The sequence below is a fragment of the Dermacentor silvarum genome, chromosome 2 (genome assembly GCF_013339745.2).
Source record: "Dermacentor silvarum isolate Dsil-2018 chromosome 2, BIME_Dsil_1.4, whole genome shotgun sequence".
NCBI classification, from domain to species: Eukaryota; Metazoa; Arthropoda; class Arachnida; order Ixodida; family Ixodidae; genus Dermacentor; species Dermacentor silvarum.
The window spans coordinates 111,675,861-111,703,800 of NC_051155.1; positions in this window are offsets into that span (position 1 = coordinate 111,675,861).

The following is a 27,940-nucleotide window of genomic DNA, read 5'->3' on the forward strand; positions in this document are numbered from 1 at the left end:
CATTATAGGGGGCATTTTGTAAAAAAAAAACACACTAACCTTTCTTTTTGCTTCAACCTGATACTCAAGATATGCTTTGAAACGCAATCATTCGTTAAATGTTTTTGGTATAAAGGAATTTGTAAACTCACAGAAAACAAAACAAAATGAAGTAGACATGAACACAGCACTGCCAAGTGTATCAGTCAGCTAACACTCGAAGTACGAAAGTTTATATTGAAACGTCTTGAAGGATGTTCGCGCGTGCGTGAGAGCCGACTTTGCCCGCTGTTATTTGTCAAAATAATAGTTATGTGCCTTGTTTCTCGTACAAACATGCGATTTAGTGCATACTGTGACGCGTTATCGCATGCTAGAAGCAAGTGGAGCTTTCTGTCAGATACATCCAAAGTGGGGGAGGACCACTTATATTGCTACAAAGAAAACTGTCGCCAATGATGGCATGGCACGGCATGGCAAGTACATTATTTTGGTCCAGAAAAGCTAGGGCCCGAGGGCAAAAGCCCGCGGGCTAAGTCGGTGGCTCCACCCACGTAGGCAGCGGTAGGCCAAAGGCTTTCCCGATGTCGTGAGCTCTCCGCCAATGATGGGAGTGAACTTTTTTTTTCCGGAGAGAAAGCCCAGCGCTTTAAACATTACGCTTTAGGCGTGATTTGGCATGATTAGTTTTTGTTTTTATCGAGCCTACGATCGCCAGCATGCTTCTCTGGGGCCAAACTTGCTTTTGGAAACGTGTGGCTCGTTGATCACGTACAAGTTTCTAATATTCTTCACTCGCGACAGTTAGCTCTTGTGATGCTGTGTTAGATTACACTGCCATCAAAATTGGCCAATATTTTTTGTTCAGACAGCAACCTTCAAAGTCAATGCAGTCCGCTTATAATACTTATGCATTAATATAAGCTCTATTGGATTACGACTGAAGATTGGAAATTGGGCGCTTGGTGGCTTACGGCATGCCTTGTTTACATACTTCTTTCTTAGGTAGCCCTTCTTACTTGGGCTATTCTTTTATTCCTTACAGCTGCATTCTAATGCTCCTTCGCAAATTTCTATACGGATGAACGCATCTGTGTGCGTATGTTTTCGTTTATATGTTATTTTAAAGAAAAACGATGCCTGCCAATGTAAAACACAACATCCATTTCATGACACTTCTAAAAATTTTTGCAGGCAGTTTACAGTGAATAACTTTTGAGAATGACAACTGATATAGGTAAAAACGACGGGGCACCCCAAGGCGTTCTTTGTTTTAAAATGGAAAATTCTGACCACAACACTCACCAACATAGTCAAATAATTTGTGGAAGAGACATCTAACAAATGAGCAGGCATATCCGATTGCAAAACTTTTTTTTTATTCGTAGGGCGTAAACTGATATTTACAAGGGTCACCTCTAAAAATTGTGCAGGTGCAAAGGCAGCAATATAAATTATGTGAAGTAAAGCTTTAGTCAAATGCTGTGTATTAAATCTTCGACATCTATCGGCGACTTATACAATTGTTTCCTTCTTAGCCTACTCAGCCTGCAATCATATGCTTTAGATCCTTTAAGTTTGCCCGCCGAATGCTTTGCACCTCGCCGAGGAATTCGTGTCAGATAAGTTATGGTTTGAAATCTTGAGCTTGTTATGCCAGACAGCCACATATTTTGGCAGTACGTGCCGTGTCTCATAAGAGTCGTCTTCCGTACGTCTCTGCTCATTAAATTACTATAAAATGAGGTATACCACGAGTATGTATGAAAGGGGCGCATAACATGTCTTTGATCACTACGTCGGTACAAGCTTCAGATATTATGTAGAGGCCTAAAGCTTGAAGAGCATCCCTGAGAGCTCTTCATAAGCATAGTCGATTCCTTCCTCTCGGATCTCAAAAATAGGAATCAAAGAACACCTCAAAGAGCAACGTTGCGGTAATTTCGTACCTGCTCGAGATATCGAACAGGCTAAAGAAAGTCGTTCTAATGGGGCAGCGATTGGGCCGTTGCTCACTTCCCGGAATGAGCTTGTTAGCCTATGCCAAAAAGTCAATCGAGAGACGGAGAAGTAAATAAGCTTTAAAAAAAGGTACTATCGTATACAGGATTCTTCTTTATTGCGGGCGTTTCTATGACAAACAAATGCGGGGCTGTGTGAATGACCGCAATAATGAACTCTCAATTAAGGTCTGTCTACAAAGTAGTAATAGCCGTCTGGAACTGCCGTGCTTTGAATGCGGCTATGAGCCATGTTTTAATTAGAGGTTCCAGATCCAGAAATATGGCTATGCATTTTTCACCCATCTCACTCGTTCCAAAAATTTTATGATTTCCACTAGAGTGATCTCGAACAATGGCTTCCACGAAAGTTCCTCTTGCGTATATTTGTTCATGCGATGCATCCTTTGGAAACTTCAAGCGTTTTGATTGTGTGTGTTTATCTATCGTGCCTCCTACACCACAGTGCTGGCGGTAACTTGAGCGGCTGGGTGTAGGCTCATCTTTGCGATGCCGTCACGGTCGGTGCACAGTCGTCATTGAAGCTTCGTCATCCGACTCTCACCTCTGATTCTCACCGACTACCTGCGCTCGAGCTAGGTGGCACGCGTAAGGAGATTCGGGAATCTCGGCTGCAGAACACCGGGTGATGCTTCCCTCCGCACGAACAGCGATTTAAAGGCACGTTTCTCAGAAGCGTCGATTTTCGGTCGCCGGACATAAACATATATATATTTGTATTTATATACATATGCCTTCTCATTCCTCCCCACGCTCGCACCTGACTTTCACGGCCGTTCCCGTATATACCTTGTCGTTTATTCAAACATCGAGGCCACACCTGAACAGGAGTTGCAGGAATGAGGACGCCTCTTAAATATCTGCCTTTTCTACTCCAGACCGGTGCTGACGACCCCGTGGTTCCCGCTGTCATCGTCTTGCGCAGCATTCTTCCGTGTGTAGCTGCTTTCCTGCGCTGCACGTTCTGCCTTACTGCGCCTCCCCTTAGGCTCCACTGCGCCTGCAGCGTCTGGCTTCAAGGGGATATAAAAAAGAACCACTGAGGCATTCGGTCCACTTCTCAGCAGCAGTTGCACGAATAAGGAAGCTCTAAAATATCTGCCTTTTCTACTGCAGGTTGGTCTTTCTTTAGTTTTCGTCCTATTTTGCGTATCTACCTGCGGCTGCTGCTCACCAGTGTTTCCTTGAGTTATTGCCTGTACTGTGACAGTCCTTCAAATGCTGAACTTGCTAAAAAAAGTGAGCAACTTGAATCACTGCTTAATAATAAACTCGATAACCTTGTTGATAGCCTTGCTTCTAAGATTGCAAAACAGCTTGATGACCAGGGTCTTGGTAACCTTACGTCGCTGGCTGACAGTGTGCGTTACATGAGTGACCAATACGATAACATTCGGACGACTGTCGCTGAACTGGCAGATTCAAACAAAGATATGAGGGCTCAAAATGAAGCGCTAGCCAGGAGGATCGCAGACATGGAGCAATACAGCCGGCTAAATAACATTGAAATAAAAGGCATCCCCTGTACACAGGGCGAGGATTGCGCGGTCATATTGAAAACAATTGCCGAAGTTGATGAATGCTCCATTTCATCGTCGGACATCGACACAGTTCACTGTGTCCCCAGCAAGACCGCAGAAAAGAGCATTATCGCTCGTTTTTGCTCGCGTGACAAAAAAATGAATTCATTCGTAAAGCTCGTATACAAGGAATGTTTGCGTACGTCTCAGATAGGTCTGACAGGAAGTAAGGATAGCGCTGTCTATGTCAATGGGCACCTGACCATTGACAACAAACGGCTATACAGCAAAGCGCTCGCTCTCAAAAAACAAATGAAATGGCGTTACCTTTGGACCGAGAATTGCCATATCAGGGCGCGTAAAACTGAGGACAGCAAGGTCTTTCGTATAAGTGCTGAGTCTGATCTCCGGATCTTCACGCAGCTATCCATCTGAACATTTGTCATTTGCCGGATCTGTTCCTGATAACATCCCTGTATGACATTGCTCTCAACGGCGGAAGCAAAATCGTTGTTCGCTGATTCTAACTGCTCATTACTACGCATCAATGCGGGCAGTTTATGCAAAAACCAAGACAGCATTACGGCCTTTATCGACGCACTTCGTCATTCCTTTTCATTTTTCTGCATTTCCGAAACATGGCTTGGCACTTCTGATGGCAACTTAAATTGGGTTTCGGTCATTCCAATCCAAATACTGTCACCGCAGTTCTGATCGGCACGGCAGTCCGGCTATTTTTATATCCTCGGAAATCAAGTACGAACGTAGGCTGGACCTTCGTTTAAACGTGTCTAACTGTGAATCGGTGTAGATCGAAGCTAACCCGTCACCTTCTAGTAATCGCAAGTCTAATCATTGGTTGCATTTATCGCTCCTCATCTTCATCTATTCCCGATTTCCTAGACAATTTTTCCACTGTTCTCTATAACATTTCTGCCGAAAACAAGCAGATTTTAATAGTTGGTTATATTAATATTAATTTAATGGATGCTGGTAATAGCTCAGTAACATTATATAGCGATGTTTTTGTTGGTTTTGGGCTTGAGTTTCTAATTACTTCTCCTACTTGACTTTCCGCTTCTGGAACTAATACTCTTCTTGATCACGCCTTTAGCAATATCACACCATCTCCAAGTGCAGGTGTCATTGACGCATGTCTATCACCGATCATCTTCCCGTTTTTATTACTTTCGCCGCAGAAAAAAAATGCACTATGACACTAGTTATTTCACTTCCAGTTTCGACCTGGATACCTTTGTTAATACAATAAGTGGTATCAACTGGGCGCCTATTAGCACTCAATGTGATCCTGAAAAGGCGCTCCAAAAATTCTGCTCATTATTTTTGAAAGCCGTATACGCTAGCACTACAACTGTCAAATGTAAGAAAAAATTGAAATTTTCCTGTAATCCTTGGATAACTAAAGATTTGTTAACCAGCATGCGAAAAAAAGATAATGTTTACAGGAAGACTAGAAAAAAGCCGCTCAATGTAAGCCTAGCACATCGCTATAAAAAATACAATACCATGTTGACCAATCTACTGAAAAAATTGAAACGGCTTTATTATGACAAAGAATTCTGCAAGGCTAGAAATAATCCTAAGAAACAATAGAAACTTTTCAATGAATTTTTGAATACACCCCAGCGTAGTATAACCATTGATAAATTAAATTATAAAAATGAAACCTGCACCGAATCATCCTGTATAGCCAACTCATTTATTAATTACTTCTATGAAGTGTACAATAATAGCCCGATAGCCTCTTCATACCTGTTAAAGCGTTGCAATCATACTTTCTTTTTCCTGTCTCAGCCGATGAGGTCTGTTCTGCCATATTAAATCTAAAAAAAAACTAGCCCAGGACTAGATAATGTCTCTGCCTACCACTTAAAACTTGTTGCTCCTCGTATTGCTGAAACACTGAGCCACATAATTAATCTAATTTTCAAATGTGGCATCTTTTCAAGTTCGTTAAGAAGGCCACAAAATTCCTGTTTATAAAAAAGGTAATAAATCTCAGATGTACAATTATCGCCCAATCTCTATTTTGTCCTGCATTAGTAAATTTATAGAGAAATTATTTAAACTATTGAGAAAAATTTTAACTATTGAAACCTTGCCAATTTGGTTTCCGTCCTGGCAGTTCGACCAGCTTAGCTTTTATAGCATTAACTGAATACATCAGATGTTGTATTGATAGAGGTGAATTCATTGGCTCAGTCTTTCTAGACTTTACTAAAGCTTTTGACACTCTTAGTCATCCCATTTTGTTTAACAAACTAGGATCGTTAGGTATGACAGGTCCAGCTTTAACTTTTCTAAAAAATTACTTGACCGCGCGCAAACAGTCTGTGCAAGGGGTGCTTATTCCAAATCAAAAGTAATTAATCAAGAGGTACCACAGGGCTCAATACTGGGACCCTTGTTTTTTTGCATTTACGTTAACGACTTATCTGATTTTCTTAATATTTGTAATACAATTCTATATGCTGATGATAGCACCATTTCACTGTCAGACAAGTCTTTACCAGCCTTGCTCCTCAAACTGAACAATGAACTAGCGAAAGTTGTAGAATGGTGTCAGTTGAATCACTTAATTTTAAACCCGGCTAAAACTCAGTTCATGATAATTCAAACAAAACAGAGTATGTTACCGCGTATACCCCAAGTTACCCCCGGCAGTCACCTTAATGCTGCCGTGGACTATGTGTCATTCCTTGGTATAAAATTAGATCCTACCTTGAAATTTACTAATCATATTGCATTTGTTAACCAAAAAACAGCTTACGGCATAAGAGCATTGATTAAATCACGAGCAGTTTTTCAGAACACGCATTACTATCTCCATACTTTGCATTCATTCATAGTCATATCACCTACAGTATTGCTTCCTGGGGAAACACATATAGCTGTCACTTCTCGTCCATTAAACACACACAGAACCAGGCCATTCGCATAACCACCAACAATTCCTTTTACTCAGATGCTCTCCCGCTTCTTAAGGCTAACTCTATTCTACCGGTATCTGGTTCATTTAAGTATCATTTAGGTATTCTCTTCTTTACATTGCTTAACAAACAGCTTGCTTACGAATTTGTAGACTTCAACTTACTTAATAATACCAATTCCACTAAGTTTGCGCATAATAACAACTTTCTCCTACCTAAATGTAGCACCAACTATGGAAAAATGACGTCCTCGTTTTCAGCGATAAAAATATAGAATGGCCTATCACATTCTCTTAAACAAACATCATCATTGAATACATTCAAACATGAATTGAAGTGTTTTACTCTTTGTAAATACTTTCATGCCCGATAATATGTTGTTCTGTATAATTACGCCTGTTGATATAGGCATTTCCTTGCTTTTTTGTATCTTACCATTGTATTGTATATTGCGCGTTCTTTTGTCTTTCTTCAACGTTGTTAATTTTGCTGCTTTAACCCATGCCTTGTATACATTTTTTTTTAATTTGAACCGAGGGTCCCGTTACAGTCTTTGACTTGGGGACCCTCGTCTGTATAGTATCGTTTACATAATCATTGTATTGAATGGATAATAAAGTGACACTGAAACTGCTCTTTCGTGCTCACACGGAGTCTGAGTACGATCAGGCTGCGCCGAACTCTGGCATGGCAGCGTCATTACAGTGACTCGGATGGACGACCTTGGCATTTGACGCTAACAAAGAAGCTCTTGGAGGGCCGCAGCTGCGTCAAAAAGTGCGTCAAATCAGACTTTTATTTCCTCGGGTGTTTACTTGAGCAGCTCGAGAATGGCGTACAACTACGGTACTACTGGGAGGAAAGCAAGAGGAACGTCTATCCCACGTGCTCATTGCCACAGTCCGACGGGATACAGTAAGCCTCGTGGGTGCGACACGACGCACAGCAAAACGTTTGTTTCTTGCGCTGAAGGGGTGGTTTACTGCATCCCGTTGGACTGCGGCAAAAATTATGTGGGACAGACGGGCAGGTGCATCAACGAGGTTTGCGTGAACGCAGGTGTCACGTTAAAAATTTGCCTTATCGGGCCACCTTGCCACGCATTGCGCGCTCTGCGGATACAAGCCTCTGTTTAACCGTACTCCTTCGCTGGCCAGAAACCCTAACCTGTTCAGCCGAGAAATAGTAGAAGCTGCAGAGATGAGGAGCAGAAATTGTGTTTTTATCGCGCCCGTTCAACTTGCAGGTTTGATTTGTTGGTGTGTCTTCCTTCTCCCTTGCTTCTGTATATATATATATATATATATATATATATATATATATATATATAAAGGGAACCAGGGAGCCCGATGATTATTAATCATATCATAAGAAGCCAACAAACAATGACACCAAGGACAACGTAGGAGAAATTACTTGTACTTACTAATTGAAATGAAGAAGTCATAAATTACCTAAAATGAAAATGAATGCAAAAACAACTGTCCGCAAGTGTGAAACGATCCCACGTCTCCGCATTACACATGCGATGCTCTTACCATTCAGCTACCGCGGAGCAGTTTTCCCATCCAGTTTCTGGGGTATTTATGTTTTACAGCTACACTCTTAGCACGGTAACGTTTATGGTAACCTATAATTGCAAGTAACGTATAACATAAAGGTTACTCGGTGACTAAAAAAACTTGATCTTTGTGTTTTCGTGAATTTCCGTCGCGGCTAGAGGTTACATGTGGCGAAGCGTATTTTTTAAAGGTTACTGCAACGCCAAATGTCTTGTAACCTTTAGACTGTAACTTCTAAAGGAGTTGCCATTCGTGGCTTAGGGGACCTACTGTATGGATTGGAAGTTTACTTATTATTGTGTGGTATTGCTATCCTGATGTGGTGTTTTTAGCCGGGACTAACCTATACGATATGTTGTGCGCCCGAGGGAATGAGGCTGGTTGGACTAGATTAATATTTTATTGATACCAGTAGGGTTCTTCGGTTTCGCAATGTAAAAAAAAATTAAATCTCGCACGAGCGTATGCTCAAGAGAGACAGCAGCAATTCATTCGTCACTGATCTCTTCTGCATACGTGCCATTATAATCTAAAAGGAAGCCACAGAAACAGTGAACATACACCGGAGAATATTGTGGCAAACGATGTTGTGGCATGAATTATCAGTACACGTTTCAATGTGGTGGAAAGCCCCCCGCTTCCGATACAGGCATTTTAAGCTGTGGTATAAAACATAGACTTGTGTGCCTGCACAAAACCTAAAAGCAGATGCATTATGGTGATTGAATATATATTTGTACCCAATATTCTTTTTTTCCCTTGTGCATCAATGCACCTTATATTCGCGTTTGTTTTATATTCTCCTGAAACGCGACACCCACTAACAGCGGGCGCACACTGAAGCCGCACGTGCGCGCACGCTAGAGTAGTCTAAAAGCTCGACGACCGACAGAATCAAAGCTTCGAGCAGGCCGAATAACTAATCTGCAGGGCGAGAAAGATGCTTCGTAATCAGACTTACTTGTACACTGCAACTGAATGTTTTGCCACCGCGCTTTCTTTTTCTTCTTTTCATTCTTTTTTGTATTTTGATGTATAAGAGGGAGTGGTTCCTAAATTACAGCAAATGTTGGGTTCATTAGAGAACGCCAGACACGCACCAATTTTGCCCGCTCACTAACACACGAGAAAGACGCCCCTACATTCACATGACAGCAGGCGACAGCCGCTCCAGTGAGGTCTCGTAGAGAGATGAACGTGCGCTCACAGTGGGAGGCCACAATGGCGGCCGGCCAAATGAGCAGGGAGAAAACATACAAATACAAACGAAAAGCAACATCCTGAAACATTAGAATATTAGCATCTTGATATATATGGTCCTGTGATACTTTGACGGAACGGTAGTTTGATATTATATTTAGTTGCGCTAGATGCGGGGCATAATCAAACGCGCTGCAGCTTCAGCCACACATGAGCGCCGTCATATCTCCTGTCCATTGCGCAGCTCTCGCGATGCATGCCGGGAAGAGTATGACCGGTGGTGTCGTTTTAAAACGGTCGTGTCGCTCTTTGTTTCATCGCTTTACCCACGTTTTTACGCTCTCCGATTTGGTGGCGTGCGCTTACCAAGCGTATTGTGTGTCTGAGTCACTCGTGACGAGTGGTACAGTTACCAAAAGGACTAAAGGCTCGCGCGCCGCTGAAAAGAAGCCGTGACGCCGGACGTGGAGCACGGACATGTTGGCGTGCTGCGTGGCCGCTGCGACGAGACGCATTGCCGATGGCCAATGGTAAAGGTTCTTCGCTTACCTAAGAGTGGTGAGCATCGTTTGTGTTGTGACTGCTGTAATGAATGCCGAAGACAGCAATAAATGTGACCTAGGTAAGCAATGCTTCCTGTTCAACTATCTATTTGCTGGTGTGTGTCTGTCGTATGTTTCACCGTCAATTCTTGCTCATGCTCGCAATGTTCAGTTTTATTTAAGTGAACTACTTGCTTGCTTCATAAACACTGTTGTTTTAATATTTTTTATCACTATCAGTCACCGTGTTGGTTATTCTTAAATCTCAAGTTTATGTTGCACTTTTGTGCGGACGCACAACATTGACCTCATGCACGGAACTGGTGTTTTGTGCTGATATTCAGTTTGTAACCACTTGATATTGCATTTTGACTGTTAAACTGTCACATTATTGCGGTGTTGTTTTTTGTACTTGTACTGGAGGGGAGTACGAACTGACTTGAGAATTCATTTTCGTTTAGTTTTGTAATGTTTACTTTTTATTCTTACCGACATTTCCTAGACAGAAGAGTATATTCACCTTAGGCGTGTTTAATTATTTGTTCTGTGGTAGTTTTTCATCTGTTTGTGGTTTATTTATGTCTCTTTCATTACATGTTAATAGCTGTTGTTTGCAGGGCGACGCTAACACATAACTATGAGATTGTAAGATTATTTTTCTGTCGTTGTAGGCTCCACTACACAGCAAGGAGATCTGAAAATTAGCAACTGACATACTAACAGCAAAGAGACATGATTGTGCTCGAAACAGGGATGAGATCGGCCTCCTCGTGGAAGTCTAAAACTTATATGTATTTGTATTTGAACATATTGTACACGAACCTTCAACATTTCTGCTTTTCTTTTTTTGCCCTATTCCTCGTGATGCTGTAGAAATTTGTGATGCCAGGCAGCGCTGTACTCAGAGGTTTTTTCATTACTGCTTCATGGCCGTGGAGAAGAAAACAGACCAAGGAAAAATGTAATTTTGCTTGTGAAGGGAGAACTTTGAGTTACCTTGTTTTGTATATGCAAATAAAGTAAACATGACATTTTCACTAAATGTTTTGTGTCAGCTTTCCTTCTCACAGCTGCTACTCACATCATTTTCAGAATGTCTGTGCTGCCGTGTCATACCGATATATTTTTTTGCGATACAAGAAATGTTGCATGCAGAAATGCGTATTCATTCTGAATTGTGCCGCCTTTTCAGATGTGCTTTCCACTCGTGCAAAATATAATTATTAGAAATCTCATTATCATGTGATGACGAAATTATACTTTTTTGCAAAAAACTTTTAACATGGTCCGCAGCAAAGAAAAATGTGGGGGACGAACCTTTATACAATGCATTCACCAGTATACAAAAGCAACATACTGTGTATTTCATAAATTATTTTGTGTCTTGCACATTTAATCCAAAATTACCAATTATGCGCCAGCTTATTTCAAAACGTACAACTGTCTTGATGCATTGTGCATTCTATACTAATTCCTGCAAGCTGCCTTGTGTAAATGACCTGCGCTGTAAAATAGCAAGGTGGCAAAGGTTTATACGTTGTTAACCAGTCTGTCCATGAATATTAAAAAAAAAGATAATTTGAGACGAAATGTTGATTTCTGCTGAGCAAGTTTTATAATCGCAACAGAATTTCAATAATAATCATTAGTACGAATGGCGCCAATGTTTGACTGATTAGCATGTAAATAAACAATCGTGGTTAACGGCAGAGCTGGTCAATCAGCACGCCATATCCGGTTGCTGGAAGCATTCTGCCACAGAATAGTCTCAAAAACACATACTGTGAACATGCCATAAAATGCATTGCTGTTCCAGTTGAGATATTTGCAGAATTTTGCAGCAAACATGCCATAAAATGCATTGCTGTTCCAACTGAGATATTTACAGAATTTTGCTGCAGGTTGCGCAGAAAGAATAACTGAAACAGCAACGCACTTCATTGCAGATTCAATTTCTCGAAATTGGTGCCAGGCACAATTATGGCAAATTGGTACGCTTTCAGTACTAGCTGCCTTCAATATGCAATAACATGTCCCCAAAGAAATGAAAAAGCTAATTAGTAAAATTTTCTTCCCAAATGATGGGTATCGCGCAAATGCTGTCTGTCGCCATTATGAAGTTTTCACAGCAATAAAATGTCATTTTGTCTTAAGACCTGAATATTTTTTGGTTTTAGACAATGAGTCATGTCTAAGAAATTAGGGCATAACCCCTGCGGCCATATTTAGGAACTGTAATCTTTCGTATAGGCATCTTTCACGTTTTCACCCGCACGTCCTTCTGCGCACGCAGATGAATTTTGTGCATTGCTCCTTCAGCCATCCATTGAACTTCACTGCAGGGCACTAGCGTAACTCACTGAGCAGCTACAGAAAAAGTGTATTTCGGAAGATCAGCCGAACTTCAACAACTTTTCGTTAGCTACGTCGAAAGGATACCTTTTTCCGATGACATAAGCTTTTACCGCGCTTAGTCGTAAATTGCCTGCTGAGTTATAGCAGTGATTTAACCTTGAGCAAAGCGCAAATATAACGCAGCAGAGAAGTTATGACTAAGTGCCTTAAATGCCTATATTTTCAGAAGAGTGCATCCTCCTGACGTTGGTAACCGAAAGTTGTAGAAATTCGGCCGATCATTTGAAGGAGAATTTTTATGAAGTTCTGTTCAGTGAGTTACGCTAGTGCATTGCGTTGAAGTTTGGTGGTTGGCCGAAGAATCAATGTCCTAAATTCATGTACATGCGCAGAAGGACGCACGTGCGAAGCCTTGCAAGACTATGCCTATACGAAAGGTTACATACAAAAAGGCTACGCGTACCTATACTAAAGGTTACTATATAGTAACTTTTAGTATAGGTACACGTAGCCTTTTATTTTATAGGTTACACGTTGGTGAGAGTGTACCCTTCAATAAAGGTTACTTAAATAAAGGTTACTATGTAACTTTTTTTTATAGGTGCACAAATTTGTGAGAATATACCCCTTTAGTAAACGTTAACGTGCTAAGAGTGTACAACTAACCCTGGGAGTGTTAGCCAGCGCCAGCAGAGCATCGCACGCGTAATGCGAAGACGTGGGATCGTTCCCCACCTGCGGACAGTTGTTTTTTCATCCATTTTCATTTCCATTATTGTATCATTACTTTAATTGAATTAGTAAGTACAAGTAATTTCCCCTATGTTGTCCTTGGTGTCATTGTTTGTTGGCTTCTTATGGTATGATTATATATATATATATATATATATATATACACATATATCTGCTCTCGTGCAATAACCAACTCAGTTGTTAGCGCTGTGTCCCATCTGTTTCTTTCACCGTCCGTGTGCTTCGGCGCGACTGTGTAAATAGAGGTTGCGCACCCTACCGCTCACAATAAGAGCATGGCTAGGAACGTTGAGCAACAGCAAATAGTCATTGAATATGCGTTCAGGAGAGACCTAGCGACATAAATCGCATTCTTTTTTTTTTTGCACACACTTCGTCTGACTGAACGTGCGACTGCAGCAGGCATTTTGCACCAAAGTTCACGACGTACTTCGCGTAGAAACGCGGGAGCGATGCAAGGCATAGGGGGGATCGTAGAATGCCTCTATCACCTGCCTTGTCGAAATTTGTGTTCCTTCTTTAGACTGTTCAGCACTGGTGCCGCAGCTGCCATTCTTGTCTTTGGGTCCCTATAAAAAGCTTGCAGGGCGTCGCCGGTAGTAAGTTACAAATACATCATAACTTCGTCATCAACTGCGACGTACTTGTCGGCGGTCGGACTGGCTGGTGTATTGCAACCAGTAGCGTATCAGTTGAGCTATTTCTGGAGCAGCGCAGTGAGATTAAAACACTCACTTCTTGCATCGGCGCACTCGTAAAGTGCGTGGCCAGCACTGCGTTGGCGCTAGCGCAGAGCGCAGCTCAGTGGCGTCTGCAGAGGACACCGCTACGTGGTGTTAGCTGTAAGTCAGCAAATCAGCTGTCGGAGACGGCAAAATTCCTCCGCTTTATGCGTGGCTAGCTCTAATCGGCACTATTGGCACCGCTACGTGGCGTTAGTTGTAAGGACAGCAAATCAGCTGTCGGAGACGGCTAAATTCCTTCGCTTTACAACACATTCGTTGTAGTTGTCTTTGTTGTAGAGGTGTTCACAATACATATGAAAGATAGGAATTCAGCTGGGGCATAATCAATCCTTTGTTATACAGTTGATTTCGTTGTTGAGGCATTCGACTGCATGTATGATTTAAACTGTTTGGTTTTTAGTAGAAGGGTGGGAAAGGTAGAAGAACAGTGGTTGCAGCGCTATTTGGTCCAGGGCAGCATCATGCCTCGTGAGTCTAGCACCGGTTTCTAATTTTCTGTAGGTCATGTAAATATACCTGAATACGGCCAATAGTAGCACGTTTGAGTACTGCGCCGTGATGTTACGTAAGCAGCACGCACGCGCTTTGCGGAACGTGACAGCGCGTGTCACGACAATGATTTTAGTACAAGGAAACGCCTACGTACGTAACCCTACTGTGCCATCTGGTTACAGTGCCTATAGAAGGGGGCAGTGGGCTTACTCGCCGGCGAAGGCTATTGAGTGCGGCTGCTCCACGAACGTCGACAGTATGTGCTTCTCCAACAGCCTGGTTGGCGGCGCTGGCGTCGGCTACAATGGAACGTGTGTAGAGTTTACTAGAACTTCATGTACATTCTAACGTGAGAGCGGCGGCGCAGTGGCCCGAGCATATTATCCCAAGTTTCTGAGCTGCGTTGGTTTGCTGTGCGCGTCGTCGCGTGGTTTTTTTTTTTCCAGCAGTGTTTTTGTCTCACACAGCATGCAAGAGATGAGTATGCTTTGCAATGACTGAGCCATACTGCGACATCGACAAAACCACTGTTACGCGCCTGGGTGCCAAACGGGCTACGTTTACGTGAAGGATGGGCCGAAATTGTCTTTTTTTGACGTCCCGAAGGCTGAAAACAGGCTGAAAGAGTGGGAGAAGAACACAGCCAGCTCGTGGCCAGAAGCGACGCAAGGCTTACTGATCACATTGTGGGCTACGATGCGCGGAAGTGTGTTGTCAATGCCAATACAAAATGTCAAGAATGCATCAAGCTGCTTGCTATGACTCCACCAGAAGAAATTTTTCAGCTTTCCCGGCTAACGAACTACTGTAACCGAGGAGGCCTCCTTTATCTTTCCAGACAGTTGAACGGCTTCGTGAAAAAGCTCCGGGATCTGTTTATGAAACCCCTCTGTCAAAGCGAGCTACACTCTGACAGTATTTTAGAAATGCTGGCAGTTGTTGGGAGCAGACTTTCCCTACAAATTGGTTGCAATGCACACACTCCTACCCTCACGGCAAAAATAACGAGTTTTTCCGTTGTCGCACATCATTTTTCTGTAAAAGGACTTAAGAGTGACAAGGCAGGAAATCGGCAGAGGGCCAAACAGCTCAAGTTGAGCCGTTACACATGAGGTGAAGCGCATGAATCAATGGCTGGATGTTGTATTTCAGTCCTTGGAAATAAAAGCTTCGCGTCAGCAACAGCCCCGTTATCGAATTGTGTTTGCCCTCACATTGCTGTACAAAAGCATAACAAGAATGTACCTACATAATGAAGGTTAATAATAAATGCAGAAGGCTACTGTCACACGTCAAACAACTAAAGTGGAACAAATAAATAAAGAAAACAGGTAACATGGAATGAAACCTGGAACAAGCCATATACATATACAATATTAGTTTAGCTAAGCAAAGGCACGAACCTGGCGAGCATACCAGCATTTTTATATCTCGGCTAGGAAGTATGCGCGCACTCTTTTCCGACTTATTCACTGGTGGACTGCCGGACACTCTCCATATAAAATCATTTAAGATAGGTCGACACGGCATGAATCCGTATATTGGGTCACCGACCCTCTAATTCAACAAGATTTCTTTCTCTAATAAATTTTGTTAAACTCCTTAGAATTATCTAAATGGCGAAACAAGTCCATACAGTGCCGAAAGTTTGAAAATCGGCCGCGGCGTTTGTCAGTAGCCTCGAGCCCATGTTCAATGACTGGGGTAAGAAAAGTGTTAACGCAGAAGCACTTTATGGCTGTGTGTATCCGGCCAACATTCTTAACAATTTTTGTGACGGAAATCATGGCGTAGCTGGTACAAACGTTAAACAAGAAGTTGAAGTGTTGCTTCGAGCAAAATACGAGCTTGCCATTTTCTTCCATATTGTCTCTGGTGGAATGACCTGCAGCACTAAGCGGTTCTTCTAGTGATGTATTTTATATATCCTCCGGCGATAATTCTAATATGACATTCCAGGTCGCGAGGAGCTATTCGAGTCAACAGTAGAGTAACATACAAACATGAATAAATTGAGAAGAAATTCAGCAATAAGCCCCGAGGCACCGAATCGGAAACTAAGCTGCCTGAACGTTGTCAAGTGATTGTTCTTTTTGAAAACGGCCGGATTACTTTAGTACCTTGCGATTTCCGCAAATGTGCTTGAAAAACAGGAAGACGACCCTTTTCTGCGGTAAGTGTACCAGCGAACCATTTGGAAAGAAAGTGCGCGTGTATATGGCCAAATAGTTCTGATTCGAGAATCTGTGCACTCAAAGCCGCAAGTTTCCGTTTCAGGCAGCCAGGAAGGCAGCTTCGCATATTCTACATTCCTTGAGCAGGGCGGGTACGAATGAAACGGCGGGAAGATATGGTGCAAGCGCACATTCCTGAAGTGAGCGGGCGGAGTTTACGGCGCGAATGGCGATTGAAGTATACAAAAGATGTAATAAATTCGGACGTGGAGAAAGGGTAACATTCGGGGGCCGCATGCCCGTCTTTCTCCCGTCTGTCGCACACCCCTTCACTCCACCCTGATGTCTCTTGAAAGTGTTGTGCTGTTTTTATTAAGGCGAAAGCCTTATATGTCTCATCGTTCAGGCGACATTCAACGTCCTAGAGTGAAAACACTGTCGTCGAAGCGAAATCGTACGCGATGACGACTCGGTGAAGTCAACTTGAGGGCCAATTAAGCAGCTCAAGTTCAGCCGTTACACAGGCTATGAGGTCAAGCGCAAAATCAATGGCACTTACTACGCTGTCCCGACATAGTGTCTTAACTATTTTCTTTTTTTATTGTCATACCCTCAGGGTCCAGTGGGCATTACAGAGGAACTTATATGCAAACGCTCACACAACAATTTCGGTGGTGCGTGGGTCACCGTCGCCATTGAAATAATTAAGATAGAGTTGATCCAGGCACTCAAACCCACCACCTTTGGTGGGAGTCGAACCCTCGAGCTTATGTGGGAGTCGAAGCCGCCACCTTTGGTGTTAATTAGGGCGAGGATAATTAAGGTATAGTTAATAAGGTTGGCGTCAATAAGGCACTTGAACCCGCGACTTTTGGTCGGAAGAAACAAGTAATAAGACGTAACAATGCATTCGCATAAAAATGTCAATTAATTTCATGGATGTCTCTTGAGCGCGCACACTTTCGCCTTCACCCTCTTTGGGCTATGCTAAAGTGACTACCAGTTCTTGCGATAGCAATTATATGGACACTCCAGGCGCATTTCCACCATCGTCATCGTTGTCGACGTTGGCATCGCTGTGATGTTCCGTATGAAGTCCAAGCGCGATGCCATCGCGGCTGTGCGCCGTGTTCTGTGTGTGCGAGTAAAAGCGTGCGGGGGTGAGCCTACGATGTTCGCTCGATCTCGTCTGCGCAAAAGGAGGAAGGCGGGGAGGGAGCGTACCGTCTTCCATCGTGCGCAAAACCCTGGCAGGGGGGGGGAGGAGGGGGTTGTTCAACTCGGGTGGCGGCTGCGTATGGCACAGCCGCGCTAGGCCGCGCGGGCTTTATCTTAAATACAATGCAATGGGGACAGAGTGCGCCGAGTGCTGATAGCTTCCTGTGCGCTTTGTTCTCGTCAATTCGGGTTGAAGCAGCACGAAGGTCAATTCGCTTGCGGCTGCTGCGCTTCCTGACGCCAGCGTTTTGACAGCGAGTGTCCGCGGTGATCGAAAGAGATATGTTCGTGTGTGCTTGTGCGCTTGTGACAACATGCTTGCTAATTTTGTTAGTAAGCGAATGTTTACAAGTTTATACGGCCAAAAAAAACTGCTCTCTTTAATTCGTATAGCTGTCTGATAATTTGCTATTGCAATCGATGCTCCCTCCGCCTTTTGGGCAAAACTGCGACTTTCTAATTATGTTGCGCTATCGAATTGTATTGTAGCCGCATTCGTAGCATGTCCAACATTTTCAGTGTAATACTTTTCTCGTTCCGTCCGAGACGGACGTTTTCTGGGGCAGGGTCACTAATTTGGTCACTTGGCTATCATTATGGTGTGGCCGCCACAATCTGAACAGACAGAGGAAGTGGCAGAAATTGATGCCATAACATATCGGTCGGAGCAAAGCCTTTATATTGAATCACGTCGCCTCTTTGCAAAAAGCAATTGATCTTCTCAACTGGTTCAAGGCACAGTGGGTGCTTCCTTATGCTTGTAAGGCTATAGATGTAAAGCACGAAAGATCTTGAATGACTAACGTTGCTTTCCATCGTGTGAAACAAGCCCTATATATGTACACAGCTAGCAGTTCTAAGTCTCGTAGAACCAAACAAAACATATATGACACATCTAGTATAATAAATGTTGGAAAAGCACAAGCGTACTTATAAAAAAAACCTTATTTCTTGATTACATGTTCCCCAAATAGCCGCCTTTCATTAAATGTTGTCATACAGTGGGTACATTAAAAGGCACTCCATTCTTTCAGAAAATGCTAGGAAATATTTTAGTTTACTTTAGCGGGAGGGATGTGCACACAGGATGAATACCTGACGACGCAATTAAGTCCTGACTGTCAACTATGCTCCGCTTGAAAGTGGGCGTGGTCACATAGAAGTCATAAAAACAAATACATGAAGCAAAATGTAGACTTGTTGGCGGTGAAATCTGTGACCTTTCGAAATTCTTGATAAATGACCTGAGAAGCTGGCACAATTTCTTGCCCTACAGTATTACGCCACCCAGACGCACATCGTTCTTTGGAAGCTAATAAAGCTATTACGTCCCGTGGTTCACAGCTCACCTAAGCTCTACTCTACCAGTGAAGGCACGCCGTTCAGTTTAACGCCTTAATTGGATATTTAGATATTCATAAAGCAATCTTGACGGCATGCGTCGGCTTGTAGGCAGATCAAATTATGAGTCCTTATACTCTGGCGTCATGAAAAATTACAATTACTTGATGAAAACAGAATAAGACTACTGGTTTCTATGGTTCCTACTCGTGTTTCGTCATCCCAGCGCTGTATTCAACGAGAATGATCATTATTTTCGTAGAACCGTATAGAAATAAGGAATAATGAAGTCTAGACAAAGGTACAGGATTGTACCTTTATTTTACCTTGGCCATCGGCGAGAATGCCACCATACTCTCTCACACCGTGAGGGAGACCTTTCAGGTTAGCCCTTTCCCAAGGAATGTACACCCATAATATAATGCGGCTAGACGCAAGGCACGAGCCCGCTCTTTCATTGACCTTAAGCACAAAAGCCCACAACAAACTACTTATGATGCAGATGCTGCCCAGTACGGACAGCATCTACACAGATTCATTTGTAGCTGTTGTAGCTGATCCTCACGGCAAAATCCTTAATGCAGCTTCGGTAAGACACACCACGGTAGCGGCGGCTGAAGGCGGGCTTGGTGGCTGTGCCACAGAAAGACCACTAATCCGCTTTTCCTGACAATGCAGGTACTTGTCACGATCATCGTCGCATTGTTGCCTAGCCTGACGGCTGAGCCGTCTGGTCCGTTGCCGCTACCGCTTATTAACCTCAGCCCAATGAAAATGGGACTGGCTACGTCATCACCAACGTCAGCGCTGCCTTTGACACACCACCACGGACCTGCAGAACCCTCGCTGCCACCTGGATTGCCCCATCACAGTCGACATCACCATTTTCATCAAGTGTAAAACCGCAACAACCGTCCACAACACTTCGTGGGCTTGGTGGCTGTGCCACAGAAAAGACCACTAATCCGCTCTTCCTCACAATGCACGTTAGTAAAAAGTACATCCTCTTTTCAAAGAAAACTAGTAATTAGCTCTTAGTGCAGCTACCAAGCCCACAGTGTCTGAATGCTATCGCTACTAATTGTTTTCACACCATCTGCTCCCTCCTTCTGTTGTCATCCGGTGATAATGTATCTAACCCCGGTCCCGATTCTAACGCCATTTTCACCGAACTGCAGAAAATTTCCGCCGGTCCATCTCTGCTCATAGCCGAGGTTGGTGAACTAAAAATCCAGCTACTAACAACAGACAAAACCATTCGCGATCTGAATAAGAGGATGACCGTTCTCGAAGATCACTACCAAACCCTTATAACCCTCAAAACAGAACTAGATTCCGTTCAAAATAACGCAAGCAAGACAGCCTGCTTAGCCTCTACACTAGAAGCACGTTTAGACGACGCCGAAAATCGATCGCGACGGAACAATCTAATATTTTTTGGCCTTGAAGACACTAATACAACCGAAACATATGCCGAAACTGAAGATATAATCATGAGTCATTGCCAAGATCGCCTTAACATATCAATCGACCCTAAAGAAATCGAACGCGCACATCGACTCGGGCGCCATTCTGATAACCGTCACCGCCCAATAATAGCCAAATTCACGTTCTACAAAACCAAAGACACTATTCTTTCAAATGCCCGGAAACTAAAGAACACATCTTATAGCATCGGTGAAGACATCTCTCGTCCTGTCCAAACCACGCGCAGTCATCTTGTAGCATTCGCCAAATTCAAAGGTGTTAAATTTTCACTGCACTAAAAGACACTGCGCATTGGTACAAAATGATCTGTGTGCGATACCTCATCGCAGACGGTTAGAGAAATATAGCGGTCACCTTTCCCAAAATTAGCTAATACGCCTCCCGGTACCTCAGCAAGCAACCCTCTTCCGTTCTCCATAATCTAGACTAACATTCGCAGTTTTATGCCGAAACGAGAACTTGTGTCTAGCATAGTCACGTCGTCTAACAGCAATATGCTGATACTAACCGAAACCTGGCTTACCAACAATATCGCCGACTCTGCAGTTATTACTGATTTTCCAAATATTTCTGTTTATCGAAATGATCGCACATGTTCTGGAGAGGGCGGTGTATTGATTGCTGCTAGTCCGGAGCTTTCATGTTCACCCATCAGTATCACATCTGACTTGGAGATACTGTGGCTTCTGTGCCATACTTCACCACACTCCGTTCTAATCGGCCTGTGTTATCGGAATTCGCATGCTAACCCAACGTTTTTCCATGAGCTTGACAACATGCTAAGCCAACTTACGACATCATACCCGAACGCACATATTCTTCTCTTTGGTGTTTTTAACTACCCAGGAATATATTGGCATAACCAACCTCATTCACAAACAATCACCGCAGAATCAAAGGATTTTCTCGATGTTTGTTTGAACTTTAACCTTAATCAACTAGTTACCAGCGCAACACGCATCGCAGGCAACTCCAGCGACTCTTTAGACTTAATACTGAGCACTCATCCTGACAGTTTATCATCCATTACGTATCTAGAGCCCATTAGCGACCCTAAAGTTATTCAAGCATATTTTTCCTTCCGCACCGAGTGTCATGAAACACAAAATAAACCAATCACTTTGTATGACAAAGGTAATTACGACGCCATTAATCACGAACTCAGGAATTTTTTCCGAATCTTCGAAACCATTTTTAACCAGAGGTCGGTTAACGATAATTGGTCGATATTCAAGAATAAACTACAGGACCTAACAAAAAGATTTATCCCCAGAATAACGTTTCGTCAAAATCGCTATAAACGTTGGTTTTTAAGTCAAAAAAAAAACTTGAAAATAAAAAGAAACGGTTCTTTCGCGCAGGAAAGCTAAAAGGAAACGTCGAAGCGTGGGAAAAATACTACTCAGCCGAAAAGAAATACTTGACCGTGATCACCGACGCAAAACAATCATTCTTTAATAAAAACCTGCCGCGCATGCTATGCGATAACCCAAAGAAATTTTGGCGAGTCATCAACCTTGCACCAACGCCCTCAATTGCACTCGCTCATGCGTCGGGTGCACCAATCTCCGACACAGACAGCGCTAACATCTTCAATACCGCTTTTCAACAGTTTTCACACAAGAACGCAACCCGCCTTCATGTATGCCACCTACTAATACCACGTCACCGATGGACGCGATAACCTTTTCTTCAAACGGTATATCGTCCTTAATTGTGAAAATGAAATTGTCTTTGTCAGCCGGCATCGACGAAATCAACACGAAAGTACTAAAAAATACGAAGTGTAATGCTGCAGTGTATTTGAAACTGTTGTTTTCACAGTCACTTTCTACAGGTCTCATTCCGAATGACTGGCAAACTGGGAAGGTCGTTCCACTCTACGAATCAGGTCATAAAAATTGTCCTGTAAACAACCGTCCCATATCTTTAACTAGCGTCCCTTGCAAAATCATGGAACATGTCATATGCTCTCACATTATGGACTTTTTGGACGCTAACAATTTCTTCCATCCATCCCAGCATGGTTTCCGCAAAGGATATTTTATGCGAAACTCTGCTAGCCATATTCCTCAATGATTTGCATGCTGACTTGGACACTAACCTTCAGGTTGACGCTATTTTTCTGGATTACGCCAAGGCATGTGACAAAGTTCCGCATCAACGGTTATTACAAAAACTATCTTGCTTAAACCTACATCATAACGTACTACAGTGGATCAAAGCCTTCTTAACAAATCGCTCTCAATCAGTCATCATAAATAACCAGTCGTCTAATCCTCTTCCTGTAACATCAGGTGTCCCACAAGGCTCCGTTCTCGCCCCTCTTTTGTTTTTGATTTATATTAACGACCTCCCACTGCATGTAAATTGCCAAATTCGAATGTTTGCGGACGACTGCGTTATCTACCGCCGAGTAACTAACACTACTGATCAAGAAGCCCTCCAACAGGATCTTAACTACATCCAACAATGGTGTGAGAATTGGCTCATGACTCTTAACCCTAACAAATGCAAGCTCCTTTCCATTTCCCGTCGACACAAGATTCATGAAATTCTGTACAAAATCGCTAACGAATCCGTAGAATCCGTATAATATTTCAAATACTTAGGCATTACATTATCAAAAGACCTAACATGGAACGCACATGTCGCTAGCGTGATATCATCATCAGCAAAAAAAAAAAAAAACACTGCGATTTCTTTAACGTCATCTTCGCCTCGCCCCACATCACGTAAGATTGCTCGCTTACAAGTCACTGGTTCGACCTAAACTAGAATACGCATCTGCCATATGGAACCCGCATCATGTTAACCTCATAAACGACCTAGAAGCAGTCCGAAATCGCGCTTACAAGGTTCATTCATTCTTCTTATTCGTATGACGTCAGTGTTTCAGCTTTGAAAACTGAATCTTCGTTATCGCCTCTCTCAGCTCCCCGTCGCATAGCTACTCTATTACTGTACCACAAGTTCTATTACTCATCACTTAATCGTGCACCTTACATCAATCCAGCATTGTACATTTCTCACCGCCCCAGCCCCACCCTTCAAGTTTTTCGTCCACGGGTCCGAGCTGTCACTCTTCAGCTTCCTTCTTTCCACGTGCAGCTAAAGATTGGAACGGCCTTCCCCAACATATCGTTGACATCACCTGTGCATCATCATTCGCTGAAAATTTAAATAACCTTTTCTGTACATGAACACATATGGCATTGTCATTCATGTTTTGCTGACCCCACCCCTTATGTAATACCCACACGTGGGGTGTTTAAGGAAAGAAAAATGAAATGAAACTGGCTGCCATCGCGCTGGCTATGAATGACCCCTCGCGGCCAGCCAGTATAGATGTAAATCTACACTAACTCGAGATGAGCCATATACGAGCGTTTCTATCTCTCCTAATCTTGAAAGAGGCGGCGGCTATAATCAAGCAAAGACCGCCTGATGCTTTTCACACTATCGCATGGTTCCCGGAACATATGGGAACCAATCTACATCCCAGCAAACCCAACCCGAATGAGCTAGTTCATGACCAAGCGCGAGGTCTAACATTCCGCGATGGTCCTGATACGCTAGACAGTCCGGATTGTGAGTATAACTCTGACCCATTACTCTCTTTTCATGAAATAGCGAAACACCATCAGCTTGGGCGCAGGCAATTCCCGCTTACACAGCTAACTAGACCTCAATATCTCACATTGAGAATGTTACAAACGGGATCTTTCCCGTCGAGAGGAAGGTTTAGCCGCTTTGCTACGGACATCGACCCACACTGCTGTGAGTGCAATGAAGAGTATTGCTCGGTAGCACACATTCTCTGGCAATGTTCTACGCTACAAAACGCCTCTTTTAATAAACAAGAGAACTGGGAGGAAGCCCTTAAAAGAAGCGATCCCCAGGACCAACTAAGACCTGTCCAAAGTGCCCGCGAACGGGCCGAGGACCATGGTCTTCCGGCCCCAGCGTGGGAGCGGCCCGCAACTACGACTTAGTAGGTCCTTAGGACCTTAGAAAAGTTTGTTTGCTGACTGACTGACTTCACATTTTATTGCATGTTCTTGCAAAATCAAAGCTTCATTTATAATCAAAACAGTTTCTTTGGAGGAGTTTCTATAAACATTTGACTAGCTGGTAGACCACACGTTTTAGACGTTGCATGCATATTTGACTGAGCCGTTTGAAACGCTGCCTCTTTGTAGAACTGTTGAGCACTTCTCGACGAATACAAAGCAAAATCCACTGCTGCTGCAGTTCTTTGTGTTAAAAAAAGAAAGAAATACTTAACCTTGCACTCGGCCGCGCAACGCTTGAAACAGCGAAGCTGGGCGATCTTAGACCAGCATTTGCCGGGAGTACGCGCGTACTTTTCATCTTATTACTCATGATGATGATAATTTATTTTCGCGCGTCTCGGACTTACGGCCGTCACCGAGCGTTGCATCGCGCAGCTTGCAACACCAACACCGCGGTCCAGGAGACCCGTTCCATTAATGCGTCTCTCTCTCTCGCTCTCATAGCGTGCAAAATCGCTTCACCTCGCAGACCACGAGCGTATGAACGGGCCAGCTTTGGACGAAGACAGCGACGCTCGAACGCAGTCATATGGTTTGCATAAATGCACGTTCTGCAAGCGTGGCTGTATAGCCTAGTGGTTACAACGCTCGCCTTGGGACCGTTGGTACGCGGGCTCGAATTCCGCCTCGGCAAGAAAGTGTATTTTCTTTTCTTTCTTGGTAGTTTCTTGATACGCAATACAAATAACGGCTGGCTCTAAACAGCTTCACTGTTAAAAAAATCAAATCATCTCACCCTACGGGCAACCATGGTGGGATGCGAAAGCATCGCGGGGGGTGCGCATCGAGTTTCCGTTTCGTTTCACTTGGCAACACAACCCAATGAAAGTTAGAGTGAGAGAATGTATTGAGAAGAGAGGAGACGTTTGTACGGGGTTGGTTGCGTCTTTATTCAGAGATCGTACGTGATTCCTAGCGTCGGTGCGCGCGGTATCTTGAAGACGATGGCCTTGTGGTCGGTGAAGTGTAGCGTGAATGGGTCTTGCTGCAGAGGGTCGAGTTTGAAATTTGCGAAGACGAGGTCTATGCACGTTCCCCTGATGGTAGGGGGCTGCTTGTGATCTTGGGAAATGCATTCCAAAAAGCATACGTCCTTCATGTGCTGCACCAGCCAGTCGGTTGTCAGTATGTCTACGTTGAAGTCCCCTGCGAGTATGAAGGGCGCGTGTCTGTAGGTCTTGGTGTACTCTACCATGCTCCTTGCAAGGTAAAGTTCGACGCTTTCTCTTGAGATGTTGGGCTTGAGATACAGCGTTAGAGCCTCCTTGCACACGAAGCACACCGCGAACTGCAGGGAGTCGCCGGTGTTGTTGCTGAACTGGCGTCGAAGCACGCCGACGGCCGCGTTACGCTGACGTTCGTTCTGGACGCTCCCGACTTTGCTCAGGTTGTTGTCGAACAAAAGCCGGTCGCACACGATGCAGCTGTGCGCGAAGCTCCGATCGAGGATGTCGCGCTTGAACCGCGCGTCAGCACCGTCGAAGCCCGGGCGTTGTAATGGCCTCGAACGTGTTGCTGGTCTGGCCGCAGACTCGCGTTGCCTCGTCGCTTCGGGATCGGGAGCTGCCGCTCGACGCTGGCGTTGGGCTTCGACTTTCCGAGCCCGGAGTTTCTTCCGACGTTTACGTTTACGTTCGGCTTCCCTGGCCCGAAGTTCGGGGTCCGCTTGCCGACGCTGACGTTCGGCTTCCCGAGCCTTCCTCTGCTCCGCGGCGGTGGCGCTGCCGCTGCAACTAGCGCCGGCGTTGACGTTGTTCATGGTGTTTCGCACATCGTTGCAGAGAGAGAATGACGGAAGCAGAGCGAACGCGCGCTTTATACTGCGCCGGGACACTTGCGCCGCCTACCGGTGTACCCTTAGAGAGAGAGTGTGAGAGAGTGAGAGAGAGTTACATGCAATGATTTGCTCCGCCGCACCTGTGGCGTAGAGGGGAAGAGGAGAACGCACACCTGTGTAGGAGAGGAGAATGATCGAGAGTTGCGCATGCGCAGTATGGATGCGGACGCCACAGAACGGACACTGCCCCGAGCATAAGATGCTCTCGCATCTGAAAAAATCTCCTTCCACGTACGCATATTATTCGCTCTTTGTATCATTCTTCAGCATATTACCAAATGTTTTGCCAAGTGCTAAAAGAACACAGACTAAATTTAACACTATTGCTGATATTCGCTACTTAACTGATTGTTTCGCGTGCACGATAATTACATGGCATTTATAATGTTCTTCAGCATGCTTGTACCGCCTATGCTACAAACTAATAAAGTGGTGGTGAATCAACGCATAGTTTCTTTGCAGTAAAAGTTCTTTTTCAACTGTTAAGTCTTATGACAGACGCTCTGCTTAAAACAAGCGATAGGCAATGTTAATAATTTTTTCCCTCTAGCCTTTCGTCACTGGATTGCATGAAGCCACGCCTCGGCTATTGTTGCAGTCATGCATACGCCACTACGTTTCATAAACACGAATAAGCTGGCACGACAAAATCGTCAGACATTCTGGCTTAACTTCTTCATTGAAAGCGTGAATAACGTTTCCGTGTCCCCCGGAAGTGCAAGTTTTCATAGGCAACTAAGGAAAAATGTGCGTAAGCAAGGTTGTGCAATGTCTAACAGCTTGCGCACGAAAACTGCGTTTGGGCATTTCATTGCTCGGGGAATATAAATGTTTTTTTGTGACCTGACAAGAAAAACTGCAAAGGAAACCTTAAGTGGCAATCCCCCGTGCCATTTGAATAGCTTTTGTGTAGCGTTGCTTAATGCAGCTATACAGACCGAATCCGAAGCGGAGGGATCTATCCGATGGCTCTGTAGTTTTTATCACAAGTATCGCTAATTGTGAAAAAAGGGAATGCTACGTGGTCAGGTGATTAGTTTGAAACTATATATACCTGTCCTGATACCAGATAAACAATCGCAATGCAGCGGCTTAGTAAGGCTGCACAATTTTTCTTTTAAGCATTAGGCTCACGAAACTATCCTCAGCCGGTGAAACGTTATCTTCTTTCTGTTCTAAGGCTGAATATTTGTCTAAGAGCACCAGCCTAAATTGGTCTGTTTTTGCCCTTACTGCGTCTAGGTTGGCCGGTTTCTTCTTGACTAATTTTATTCTTTCTCTCTTCAAAGTGAGAAAAATTCTAGACCTCACTAACCTGCGGTCACTGCACTTAAGCCTACCTAACACTTTGACATCCTCTATACATCATGCACACATACACGCTACGTATTATCAGGTCACAAACGGCTCGTAAAAAAGAAAAATACATAAGGAAAGTAACCTGCACTGCAAAATACATGGAGTTGCGGCGAAGGGCACTGAGGTATGCAGCGCGGTTGAAAAGGCGCAGAGTAATTTCAGAGAGAATGTGTTCCAGGGATCTCTGCCTTGTTCTGAAGAGATGTTTGTGACGGTGGGAGTAGCCAGAGGTAAGTTGGCCGTAGAAGGTCATTTGTTGTATGATTTCATGGGTGAGCAAGGGAGCGCATCCGCATCAGAATAATTGCGCCCGGATAGATAAAGGA